This window comes from Amphiura filiformis, unplaced genomic scaffold, assembly GCF_039555335.1.
Source record: "Amphiura filiformis unplaced genomic scaffold, Afil_fr2py scaffold_45, whole genome shotgun sequence".
Taxonomy (NCBI): Eukaryota; Metazoa; Echinodermata; class Ophiuroidea; order Amphilepidida; family Amphiuridae; genus Amphiura; species Amphiura filiformis.
The window spans coordinates 565,677-571,919 of NW_027305509.1; positions in this window are offsets into that span (position 1 = coordinate 565,677).

The window sequence follows — 6,243 nt, forward strand, 5'->3', positions numbered from 1 at the left end:
ATAACTACTTATCTTGAGTCACTGAAATTCCAGTGTAGTAACTGGATTCCTTGCGCTATAATATACATAACTTTTGTTACCAGTTTTTATTAGTTTTTGAGAAAAATGCAAAAATAGTCACAAATTTATTAAGAGGCGTAGTACCACCTTAAGTACATATCATCACATTTATACAATTTACTTTGAGGACTGTTAAATTCCGAGTGGATCGAGCAGCAGATTATGCCTGCGCCTATGGAAAATTTTAAAAGAAAATTTACAAAATTTTACGCGGAAATTCGCTTAAAAATGACTGAATGAGTATAAATCTGAATAGCTTAACTGTATATCAAAAATATAGAATAAACCAAAATATAAAATGTTAAAAAAAGAGCAAACAGTTTATCTACATGTTTCATTTTTAACAGTATGATATTCTTCTATTTCATCATTAATATCAATATTGTTATGTAATTTTTAAACTGTTGTCTAGCTTTTTTCTATAATATGAGGTTTACGGGCATGGTTTAAAGTCTAGAGTAAAAAAGGGTAAATTTGGTCAAAATGGATTTTTGCCCGGTAGGCCCACCCTTTTTGTGGACCCCAGACCATTTTTTCATTTCATGTTGAGATAGGCGTAAATAAAACACATACACGCACACCCCCACACATGCCCTAAGAAAAACAAGACATGACCAATTAAAAGCCCACTACTAGTATTATGATTTACCCCCCCTCCTCCCCCTCCCAAGGTTAATAGGATGTTGTTCTTTTGTGTCATGGGCCCTTTGTAGGCCTAGTTCCTATACCTAAAGTGCTGATACATGTAAAATGATTAAAAGTCAGAATAGGACCTTGTGATCATCATAATAATCGTGATAACGCTAAAATATAGGCCTATATGTTCATGGAGCATTATTTACCAATAATTTGGTGATTTTACCAATATGCTGTAAAAAAAGAAGCACCCCTGTACTTGGTTTGTATTCTTAAATGTGGTGCTTAACTCATCAAAGCAATAACTGACTCAAGATAACTGACTCGAGATAAGGGACTGATCAACAGTGAAAAGATCATACGTTTGATGTTGGTGTAATGTACAGCATCATTATACCAATGCCATAGCGGTTTATGGGGAATATATATGTTTGTGTTTTCTGAAAAGTAAAGAAGTCTCCATAATTTTTATTGAATGATATAAATAATCTATGTACAGAACTTCTCTCCTGTAATGAACAATATGAAAAAAATTGGGGAACACTTACAATGACGTCACAAAGTAGAGGGATATTTCACTTCTTTTTTCAAAAGTTGTGAAATGTGAAATATTGCCCTCCCCTGTAAATAAATGGAACATTCCGATATAAATATTTGTTGTTTTATATTTTTTCACGAAGACGAAGGATGAAAGATTTTGTGTACACAAATTTACTTTCATAAATGCTCGTCTTAGGTGCAAAAATATTGTTCAAAAAATGGTATAAAACCGCATTTTACAATTCAGGGAAATACGCGCTTGGGAGTTCATGGAGCATTATTTACTGGCGATTTTACCAATGTGCTGTAAAAGAGAAGCACCCAGTTACTTGGTTTGTATTCTTAAAAGTGGTGACCACCTCTTCAAAGCAATAACTGACTATTGACTCAAGATAAGGGACTGATACAATGAAAAGATCATACGTTTGATGTTGGTGTAATATACAGCATCATTATACCAATGCCATATATTGGGGAAATACATATTTGTGTTTTTTGAAAAGTAAAGAAGTCTCCATGATTTTTATTGTATTATATGAATAACCTATGTACAGAGCTTCTCTCCTGCAATGTACAATTTAAAAAAGATTGGGGAACTCTTACAATGACGTCACAAAGTAGAGGGATATTTCAGTTTTTTTCAAAAGTTGTAAAATGTGAAATATGGGCCCCCTCCCCTGTAAATAAATGGAACATCCCAATATAAATATTTTTTGTTTTATATTTTTTCAAGAAGACGAAGGATGAAAGATTTCGTGTAAAAAAATTTACTTTCATAAATGGTCGTCTTAGGCGCCAAAATATTGCTCAAAAATGGTATAAAACGGTATTTTACAAGTCAGGGAAATGTGTGTTAGGGGCATATTTTAGGGGGGGTCCCATATTTCCTAGGAGGGGGTATACAAAATTTGTTAAACCTGATTACTGTGAACACTTATCCAAACTTACTAAATTGCCAAAATATGGTTGAAATTTGCTGACCCCCATCTTCCGCCGTTTTCCCATTTCATCGGTATTTCTCAGAAAATCTCTCTTAATTTGACCTTTCCCTAAGAAAATGGAATGTTTTATCAAAAAGCTAACTTCGACATATTTTAAGTTTGCATTTTCTTTCATATAAAAAGTTTTTAGCATGTTTCCCTTTACTCCTTTGAAATCCGACACCTAAAAATCTAATATGGCCGCCAATTAGGTACTTTTTGTATTTTTTCGCTTTTATTCAACCGAATTGTCCATTTTTTTCTAATCCATACAGCTATGCCAACATTTTTAAAAGGTTTTATGGGAACAAATCAACCAGATCCGGGCCAAGTCTGATCCGAAATTATTATCAGTATTTGAAGAGCTTGTTTTCAAACCGTGTTAAGTCCACAACCACATGTTTCTCATTTACTTGTGTGATACAATCACAATTACTTTACTTTGACAAGTTTATTTGGCAAGCAACAATGAGTTGTACCATCAACAAGCCATCATTTACCATAACAATACTGCATAATAATATGCAGACTATTGTTCTCATCTGGGAACCAAAGGACTCACACATTATTGTTACTGTGCATCCATCCACTGTTTGCTTTGTAATGGTGCATCCAACTGAAATTATAATCTAGCATCACAACCCATTGCAATATTGCACAGGTAAATCAGAAACATGTGCTTGTGGAAGGTTTGGAAATAAGCTCTTAATTTTTAAATGAAGAGCGTAAAATATTTCAGGAATATAAAAAAACTTAAAAGTCTTCCAATTCCCGAAATATTTTACGCATCATTTATTTCACAATGAATACTCTTATTATACTTCTATTACTGTGCTATTGCTTTTTGATATTGGTTACGTACATAGCAATTATGATCGTTTCTATGTACGTTTTTTCAATACTCACTCATTCGAACAAAATATTATTGAAATTTGCAAAAATATTTTGCAAATATGTTTGCCAAAGCATGCTACAACATTTTAAAAAATGTTGTTCTATTTTTTTCACACAAAATGTTTTAAAATTGTTTTCAATACCTTTATACCGTATAATCCGACTTGTTTTAAAAACATTTTTACCGAAAAACACCAACAAAAAAATTCCACCCCAAAACACGTTTATAAGACGTTAATAATGTTTCAAAAACATTTTACTTGTTTGCTGGGAAGGTAGTTTGCCTCTTTTTGACATGAGATGCCACAATGAGATTACTTCTTTTGAGAACAAGAATCAGATGATATGATTTGCCGCCCGCATTTGCTTATCTCTCATCATCTGACACTACCCACCTTGTGGGACACAAATATCATCCACAGGAGTCAAATCTCCTGCTGACAGATCATTTTATTTTGATGCACCTAAGAACAATCTTTATGCAGAAATTTTGTGTAATAAAATGCAATGTAATTTCAGACCAGCATAATAAACACTTTTCGCTTTCGTCGATCTCTGGTCCTTCTCTTTTTGACCTATTTAGAGATCATTTTATTAATTTGCTCAAATCAAATGCTTACACACCCTGCTTACACACACATTTGTCCCTATTCGAAATATAAATTCAAAAAAAGTTGTTTGTTTGTTTGTTTTTGATCCGGAGTAGAGAAAGAAAAAATCTCTCTAAAATGTTTGGTTAAATGAACCATTTGTATTACGTTTATAATAATACTAGTATTATCGGAATTATTGTGTAAAATTTTGTAATTGTGTGTAGATGTTCTCTTTATGGTGAAACGTGATTGTAAAATAGGTTTTTACGCTATCGTATTATTTTATTTATTGCTTACTTTGAGTTAACAACTGACAGTCAGTTAAAAGGTTTGATAATACGTCTTCCATTCGCTCTTAAAGGATCGGATAGCGACGTTTGCACAATATTTTTGTGGGACCTTAGAGCACATCAGATACATCTTTCTGATATCAAATGATTTTTTGAAATTCGCGATATAATACAAATTTTAAGGCAAATTATTAGAAATTGATATTTTGACATTTAACAGTCCTCAACGTATACTTTAAAATCTAAAGATATGTACTTAAAGTGTATGTAGTTGAAAGGAAAAGCCGATCATCATTTGAAAATTTTGACCTCTAGTATTCAGAATGCAATTTGGTGTGTCTGATATGGTCCCACAAGATATACTGCGCAAACGTTGCTATCCGATCCCTTAAAGAGATCTTTTCATTTGACTGGATTCCTAGTGCAGTAAGTTCTCAAGCAATAATCTCGTTATGTTTTACCAATAATGTGTAAATTCTCCTCAACTCAAGTCCAATTTGAGATATTATTTTACTCAGGAGTCTAGTCATACCAAGTAGACCGTTTTAAGAGTGTATCGCTTTGTACTCGTAAAACATTTTGATGTATACTTAATAAAGTTTTGAAGAACAGTTTATCATATTATTGTCACCTATATTTTGTTGTAAAGAAAATAACATTTTTTGTGAGGAGTGGGGTTCCATTCAGAGATTTGCTGTACAATTATTTTATTTAACTGCAGCACCAAACAATTAACAATTTATACGGGATGAACATCTACTCCCCCAAAGTAAAACACAACAGTAAATCACATAGCAGATGCTGTGATTTTACTTTGTGAAGTAACCTGTTCACCGTCTGATTGCTGCATGGAATGAACGTCTACTTCCCAAAGTAAAACACAGTATATACAAGTAAATCACATATCAGATGCTGTGATTTTACTTTGTGGAGCAGACTGGTTACTTTCTGATTGCTGCATTGGATGAACGTCTACTTCCCAAAGTAAAACACAGTATATACAAGTAAATCACATAGCAGATGCCGTGTTTTTACTTTGTGGAGCAGACTGTTCACCTTCTGATTGGTGCATGGGATGAACGTCTAATTTTAATGTGAAGATTTTCAGAAATTAGTTTATCACAAACATCAATGAAATTACCATCTTTGAGACCTCTGAGCCCAAAATTTCGCAACCATAGCACAATATTGGCTTAATAAGTGTATGGAATAATTTAATACTACATTTACCAGAGCTATTATATAAGTTCTCCCTTATTTTGAAAAAAGCTTTACGAGCTTTTTCTTTGAGAAAATTGATGGCTTTTGAAAATGAACCAGAAGGTGTGAATATGATACCTAAATATGTATATTCGTTACAAAGTTGAATAGTTGAGCCACCATAATAAAAATTTTGATTAGAAAGTAAATGCCCTCGCTTATTAAAAGTCATAACTTTAGTTTTGTTATAATTAACACTGAGCTTCCATTTTAAGCAATAGTCATGAAGGTTATTAATAGCATTTTGAAGACCTTTGGCTGAATTTGAGATAATGACCAAATCATCTGCATACATCAAACAATTTATAGACGAGTTATTAACCATAACTGGATCACAAAGATCATTACAAATTAACGATAGATCACTAAGAAAAATATTAAAAAACATGGGACTTAAAACACAGCCCTGTTTCACACCCACTGATGACTTGAAATTATCAGTAATTTTACCAGAACATTTAACAGTAAATAAAACTGAAGAATACATGTTATGAATAATCTTAATGAACTTTCCACCAACCCCAGTATGGAAAAGTTTGTAAATTAGACCATTGCGCCAAATAGTATCGAATGCTGATGAAAAATCAACAAAACAAACATAAAGATTTTTTGAAGCAGAAATATACTTATCAATTAAATTTTATAAAACCAGAATATGATCTTGTGTACGTGATCCTTTTTGAAAGCCAATTTGCTCCCGAGGAATAATACCATTCGAGTCACAAAAGGCAGTCAATCTATTATGAAGAATAAGACAAAATAACTTGCATAAATTACTAGAGACAGCAATGCCTCTGTAGTTTTTAGGATTACATGTATCACCTTTTTTATGAATAACAGTAAGAGTGCTAAGTCTCCAAGAATTACGAAAATAACTATTCGCAAGAATGGAATTAAAAAGTTTAGTCAAAATTTGAGCAAGCACAGAATTTCCGCACTTACGCATTTCGTTACGAATACCGTCAAGACCAGGAGACTTGTTATTCTTAA